Genomic DNA, 8,109 nt, shown 5'->3' with positions numbered 1-8,109 from the left:
TTGAGCTATAAGACCCTAAAATTGAAAAGCATTTCAAATGAACTCTGAAAAGGTTGAAAGTTGGCATGGAATCATCATTTCATCCACATAGAATGTGCAAGAAAGTTGAGAGGGTTACGGCAAAAACTGGATGCACTTTGTGTACAAAACGGACAATCTCTTTCAAAGTATGAGGATTTAATACGGAAACTCATCTGTTACAAAGAGATTTCATTTTTTAAAACTTATTTGAACCCTGACTTTTTGTGTGTTCAAAATGCACCATTAGAAGCCACATCATCATTTTTCAATCATTTCTGACTTCATTTGTTATTTTTCATGCATTTACTAATTATTCTGAGCTATAAGACCCTTAAATGAAAAGCATTTCAAAGGAAACTCTGAAAAGGTTGAAAGTTGGCATGGTATCATCATTTCATCCACGTAGCATGTGCAAGAAAGTTGAGAGGGTTACGGCAAAAACTTGATGCACTTCGTGTACAAAACGGACAATCTCTTTCAAAGTATCAGGATTTCATACGAAAACTCGTCTGTTACAAAGGGATTTCATTTTTTAAAACTTATTTGAACTCCTGACTTTTTGTGTGTTCAAAATGCACCATTCAAAGCCACATCATCATTTTTCAATCCTTTCTGACTTCATTTGTTATTTTTCATGCATTTACTAATTATTTTGAGCTATAAGGCCCTAAAATTGAAAAGCATTTCAAATGAACTCTGAAAAGGTTGAAAGTTGGCATGGTATCATAATTTCATCCACATAGCATGTGCAAGAAAGTTGAGAGGGTTACTGGAAAAACTGGATGCACTTCGTGTACAAAACGGACAATCTCTTTCAAAGTATCAGGATTTCATACGGAAAACTCGTCTGTTACAAAGGGATTTCATTTTTTTAAACTTATTTGAACTCCTGACTTTTTGTGTGTTCAAAATGGACCATTCAAAGCCACATCATCATTTTTCAATCCTTTCTGACTTCATTTGTTATTTTTCATGCATTTACTAATTATTCTGAGCTATAAGACCCTTAAATTGAAAAGCATTTCAAATGAACTCTGAAAGGTTGAAAGTTGGCATGGTATCATCATTTCATCCACGTAGCATGTGCAAGAAAGTTGAGAGGGTTACGGCAAAAACTGGATGCACTTCGTGTACAAAACGGACAATCTCTTTCAAAGTATCAGGATTTCATACGAAAACTCGTCTGTTACAAACGGATTTCATTTTTTAAAACTTATTTGAACTCCTGACTTTTTGTGTGTTCAAAATGCACCATTCAAAGCCACATCATCATTTTTCAATCCTTTCTGACTTTATTTGTTATTTTTCATGCATTTACTAATTATTTTGAGCTATAAGACCCTAAAATTGAAAAGCATTTCAAATGAACTCTGAAAAGGTTGAAAGTTGGCATGGTATCATCATTTCATCCACATAGCATGTGCAAGAAAGTTGAGCGGGTTACGGCAAAAACTGGATGCACTTCGTGTACAAAACGGACAATCTCTTTCAAAGTATCAGGATTTCATACGGAAACTCGTCTATTACAAAGGGATTTCATTTTTTTAAACCTTATTTTAACTCCTGACTTTTTGTGTGTTCAAAATGCACCATTCAAAGCCACATCATCATTTTTCAATCATTTCTGACTTCATTTGTTATTTTCCATGCATTTACTAATTATTTTGAGCTATAAGACCCTAAAATTGAAAAGCATTTCAAATGAACTCTGAAAAGGTTGAAAGTTGACATGGTATCATCATTTCATCCACATAGCATGTGCAAGAAAGTTGAGAGGGTTAAGGCAAAAACTGGATGCACTTCGTGTACAAAACGGACAATCTCTTTCAAAGTATCATGATTTCATACGGAAACTCGTCTGTTACAAAGGGATTTCATTTTTTAAACTTATTTGAACTCCTGACTTTTTGTGTGTTCAAAATGCACCATTCAAGGCCACATCATCATTTTTCAATCCTTTCTGACTTCATTTGTTATTTTTCATGCATTTACTAATTATTTTGAGCTATAAGAGCCTAAAATTGAAAAGCATTTAAAATGAAATCTGAAAAGGTTGAAAGTTGGCATGCTATCATCATTTCATCCACATAGCATGTGCAAGAAAGTTGAGAGGGTTACGGTAAAAATTGGATGCACTTCGTGTACAAAACGGACAATCTCTTTCAAAGTATCAGGATTTCATACGGAAACTCGTCTGTTCCAAAGGGATTTAATATTTTAAAACTTATTTGAACTCCTGACTTTTTGTGTGTTCAAAATGCCCATTCAAATCCACATCATCATTTTTCAATCCTTTCTGACTTCATCTGTTATTTTTCATGCCTTTGCTAATTATTTTGAGCTATAAGACCCTAAAATTGAAAAGCATTTCAAATGAACTCTGAAAAGGTTGAAAGTTGGCATGGTATCATCATTTTATCCACATAGCATGTGCAAGAAAGTTGAGAGGGTTACGGCAAAAACTGGATGCACTTCGTGTACAAAACGGACAATCTCTTTCAAAGTATCAGGATTTCATACGGAAACTCGTCTGTTACAAAGGGATTTCATTTTTTTAAAACTTATTTTAACTCCTGACTTTTTGTGTGTTCAAAATGCACCATTCAAAGCCACATCATCATTTTTCAATCATTTCTGACTTCATTTGTTATTTTCCATGCATTTACTAATTATTTTGAGCTATAAGACCCTAAAATTGAAAAGCATTTCAAATGAACTCTGAAAAGGTTGAAAGTTGACATGGTATCATCATTTCATCCACATAGCATGTGCAAGAAAGTTGAGAGGGTTAAGGCAAAAACTGGATGCACTTCGTGTACAAAACGGACAATCTCTTTCAAAGTATCATGATTTCATACGGAAACTCGTCTGTTACAAAGGGATTTCATTTTTTTAAACTTATTTGAACTCCTGACTTTTTGTGTGTTCAAAATGCACCATTCAAGGCCACATCATCATTTTTCAATCCTTTCTGACTTCATTTGTTATTTTCATGCATTTACTAATTATTTTGAGCTATAAGAGCCTAAAATTGAAAAGCGTTTAAAATGAAATCTGAAAAGGTTGAAGTTGGCATGCTATCATCATTTCATCCACATAGCATGTGCAAGAAAGTTGAGAGGGTTACGGTAAAAATTGGATGCACTTCGTGTACAAAACGGACAATCTCTTTCAAAGTATCAGGATTTCATACGAAAACTCGTCTGTTACAAAGGGATTTCATTTTTTAAAACTTATTTGAACTCCTGACTTTTTGTGTGTTCAAAATGCACCATTCAAAGCCACATCATCATTTTTCAATCCTTTCTCACTTCATTTGTTATTTTTGATGCATTTACTAATTATTTTGAGCTATAAGGCCCTAAAATTGAAAAGCATTTCAAATGAACTCTGAAAAGGTTGAAAGTTGGCATGGTATCATAATTTCATCCACATAGCATGTGCAAGAAAGTTGAGAGGGTTACTGGAAAAACTGGATGCACTTCGTGTACAAAACGGACAATCTCTTTCAAAGTATCAGGATTTCATACGGAAACTCGTCTGTTACAAAGGGATTTCATTTTTTTAAACTTATTTGAACTCCTGACTTTTTGTGTGTTCAAAATGGACCATTCAAAGCCACATCATCATTTTTCAATCCTTTCTGACTTCATTTGTTATTTTTCATGCATTTACTAATTATTCTGAGCTATAAGACCCTTAAATTGAAAAGCATTTCAAATGAACTCTGAAAAGGTTGAAAGTTGGCATGGTATCATCATTTCATCCACGTAGCATGTGCAAGAAAGTTGAGAGGGTTACGGCAAAAACTGGATGCACTTCGTGTACAAAACGGACAATCTCTTTCAAAGTATCAGGATTTCATACGAAAACTCGTCTGTTACAAAGGGATTTCATTTTTTAAAACTTATTTGAACTCCTGACTTTTTGTGTGTTCAAAATGCACCATTCAAAGCCACATCATCATTTTTCAATCCTTTCTGACTTCATTTGTTATTTTTCATGCATTACTAATTATTTTGAGCTATAAGACCCTAAAATTGAAAAGCATTTCAAATGAACTCTGAAAAGGTTGAAAGTTGGCATGGTATCATCATTTCATCCACATAGCATGTGCAAGAAAGTTGAGCGGGTTACGGCAAAACTGGATGCACTTCGTGTACAAAACGGACAATCTCTTTCAAAGTATCAGGATTTCATACGGAAACTCGTCTGTTACAAAGGGATTTCATTTTTTAAAACTTATTTTAACTCCTTACTTTTTGTGTGTTCAAAATGCACCATTCAAAGCCACATCATCATTTTTCAATCATTTCTGACTTCATTTGTTATTTTCCATGCATTTACTAATTATTTTGAGCTATAAGACCCTAAAATTGAAAAGCATTTCAAATGAACTCTGAAAAGGTTGAAAGTTGACATGGTATCATCATTTCATCCACATAGCATGTGCAAGAAAGTTGAGAGGGTTAAGGCAAAAACTGGATGCACTTCGTGTACAAAACAGACAATCTCTTTCAAAGTATCATCATTTCATACGGAAACTCGTCTGTTACAAAGGGATTTCATTTTTTTAAACTTATTTGAACTCCTGAATTTTTCTGTGTTCAAAATGCACCATTCAAGGCCACATCATCATTTTTCAATCCTTTCTCACTTCATTTGTTATTTTTCATGCATTTACTAATTATTTTGAGCTATAAGAGCCTAAAATTGAAAAGCATTTAAAATGAAATCTGAAAAGGTTGAAAGTTGGCATGCTATCATCATTTCATCCACATAGCATGTGCAAGAAAGTTGAGAGGGTTACGGTAAAAATTGGATGCACTTCGTGTACAAAACGGACAATCTCTTTCAAAGTATCAGGATTTCATACGGAAACTCGTCTGTTCAAAGGGATTTAATTTTTTAAAACTTATTTGAACTCCTGACTTTTTGTGTGTTCAAAATGCACCATTCAAATCCACATCATCATTTTTCAATCCTTTCTAACTTCATCTGTTATTTTTCATGCCTTTGCTAATTATTTTGAGCTATAAGACCCTAAAATTGAAAAGCATTTCAAATGAACTCTGAAAAGGTTGAAAGTTGGCATGGTATCATCATTTTATCCACATAGCATGTGCAAGAAAGTTGAGAGGGTTACGGCAAAAACTGGATGCACTTCGTGTACAAAACGGACAATCTCTTTCAAAGTATTAGGATTTCATACGGAAACTCGTCTGTTACAAATGGATTTCATTTTTTAAAACTTATTTGAACTCCTCAATTTTTTGTGTGTTCAAAATGCACCATTCAAAGCCACATCATCATTTTTCAATCCTTTCTGACTTCATTTGTTATTTTTCATGCATTTACTAGTTATTTTGAGCTATAAGACCCTAAAATTGAAAAGCATTTCAAATGAACTCTGAAAAGGTTGAAAGTTGGCATGGTATCATCATTTTATCCACATAGCATGTGCAAGAAAGTTGAGAGGGTTACGGCAAAAACTGGATGCACTTCGTGTACAAAACGGACAATCTCTTTCAAAGTATCAGGATTTCATACGGAAACTCGTCTGTTACAAATGGAGTTCATTTTTTAAAACTTATTTGAACTCCTCAATTTTTGTGTGTTCAAAATGCACCATTCAAAGCCACATCATCATTTTTCAATCCTTTCTGACTTCATTTGTTATTTTTCATGCATTTACTAGTTATTTTGAGCTATAAGACCCTAAAATTGAAAAGCATTTCAAATGAACTCTGAAAAGGTTGAAAGTTGGCATGGAATCATCATTTCATCCAAATAGAATGTGCAAGAAAGTTGAGAGGGTTACGGCAAAAACTGGATGCACTTTGTGTACAAAACGGACAATCTCTTTCAAAGTATGAGGATTTAATACGGAAACTCATCTGTTACAAAGAGATTTCATTTTTTAAAACTTATTTGAACCCTGACTTTTTGTGTGTTCAAAATGCACCATTAGAAGCCACATCATCATTTTTCAATCATTTCTGACTTCATTTGTTATTTTTCATGCATTTACTAATTATTCTGAGCTATAAGACCCTTAAATTGAAAAGCATTTCAAATGAACTCTAAAAAGGTTGAAAGTTGCATGGTATCATCATTTCATCCACGTAGCATGTGCAAGAAAGTTGAGAGGGTTACGGCAAAAACTTGATGCACTTCGTGTACAAAACGGACAATCTCTTTCAAAGTATCAGGATTTTCATACGAAAACTCGTCTGTTACAAAGGGATTTCATTTTTTAAAACTTATTTGAACCTCGTGACTTTTTGTGTGTTCAAAATGCACCATTCAAAGCCACATCATCATTTTTCAATCCTTTCTGACTTCATTTGTTATTTTTCATGCATTTACTAATTATTTTGAGCTATAAGGCCCTAAAATTGAAAAGCATTTCAAATGAACTCTGAAAAGGTTGAAAGTTGGCATGGTATCATAATTTCATCCACATAGCATGTGCAAGAAAGTTGAGAGGGTTACTGGAAAAACTGGATGCACTTCGTGTACAAAACGGACAATCTCTTTCAAAGTATCAGGATTTCATACGGAAACTCGTCTGTTACAAAGGGGATTTCATTTTTTTAAACTTATTTGAACTCCTGACTTTTTGTGTGTTCAAAATGGACCATTCAAAGCCACATCATCATTTTTCAATCCTTTCTGACTTCATTTGTTATTTTTCATGCATTTTACTAATTATTCTGAGCTATAAGACCCTTAAATTGAAAAGCATTTCAAATGAACTCTGAAAAGGTTGAAAGTTGGCATGGTATCATCATTTCATCCACGTAGCATGTGCAAGAAAGTTGAGAGGGTTACGGCAAAAACTGGATGCACTTCGTGTACAAAACGGACAATCTCTTTCAAAGTATCAGGATTTCATACGAAAACTCGTCTGTTACTAAGGGATTTCATTTTTTAAAACTTATTTGAACTCCTGACTTTTTGTGTGTTCAAAATGCACCATTCAAAGCCACATCATCATTTTTCAATCCTTCTGACTTCATTTGTTATTTTTCATGCATTTACTAATTATTTTGAGCTATAAGACCCTAAAATTGAAAAGCATTTCAAATGAACTCTGAAAAGGTTGGCAGTTGGCATGGTATCATCATTTCATCCACATAGCATGTGCAAGAAAGTTGAGCGGGTTACGGCAAAAACTGGATGCACTTCGTGTACAAAACGGACAATCTCTTTCAAAGTATCAGGATTTCATACGGAAACTCATCTGTTACAAAGGGATTTCATTTTTTTAAAACTTATTTTAACTCCTGACTTTTTGTGTGTTCAAAATGCACCATTCAAAGCCACATCATCATTTTTCAATCATTTCTGACTTCATTTGTTATTTTCCATGCATTTACTAATTATTTTGAGCTATAAGACCCTAAAATTGAAAAGCATTTCAAATGAACTCTGAAAAGGTTGAAAGTTGACATGGTATCATCATTTCATCCACATAGCATGTGCAAGAAAGTTGAGAGGGTTAAGGCAAAAACTGGATGCACTTCGTGTACAAAACGGACAATCTCTTTCAAAGTATCATGATTTCATACGGAAACTCGTCTGTTACAAAGGGATTTCATTTTTTTAAACTTATTTGAACTCCTGAATTTTTCTGTGTTCAAAATGCACCATTCAAGGCCACATCATCATTTTTCAATCCTTTCTCACTTCATTTGTTATTTTTCATGCATTTACTAATTATTTTGAGCTATAAGAGCCTAAAATTGAAAAGCATTTAAAATGAAATCTGAAAAAGTTGAAAGTTGGCATGCTATCATCATTTCATCCACATAGCATGTGCAAGAAAGTTGAGAGGGTTACGGTAAAAATTGGATGCACTTCGTGTACAAAACGGACAATCTCTTTCAAAGTATCAGGATTTCATACGGAAACTCGTCTGTTCCAAAGGGATTTAATTTTTTAAAACTTATTTGAACTCCTGACTTTTTGTGTGTTCAAAATGCACCATTCAAATCCACATCATCATTTTTCAATCCTTTCTGACTTCATCTGTTATTTTTCATGCCTTTGCTAATTATTTTGAGCTATAAGACCCTAAAATTG

This window comes from Aegilops tauschii, unplaced genomic scaffold (assembly GCF_002575655.3).
Source record: "Aegilops tauschii subsp. strangulata cultivar AL8/78 unplaced genomic scaffold, Aet v6.0 Super-Scaffold_100254, whole genome shotgun sequence".
Taxonomy (NCBI): Eukaryota; Viridiplantae; Streptophyta; class Magnoliopsida; order Poales; family Poaceae; genus Aegilops; species Aegilops tauschii.
The sequence above is the reverse complement of the archived record's forward strand: the minus strand, read 5'-3'. Positions refer to the sequence as shown.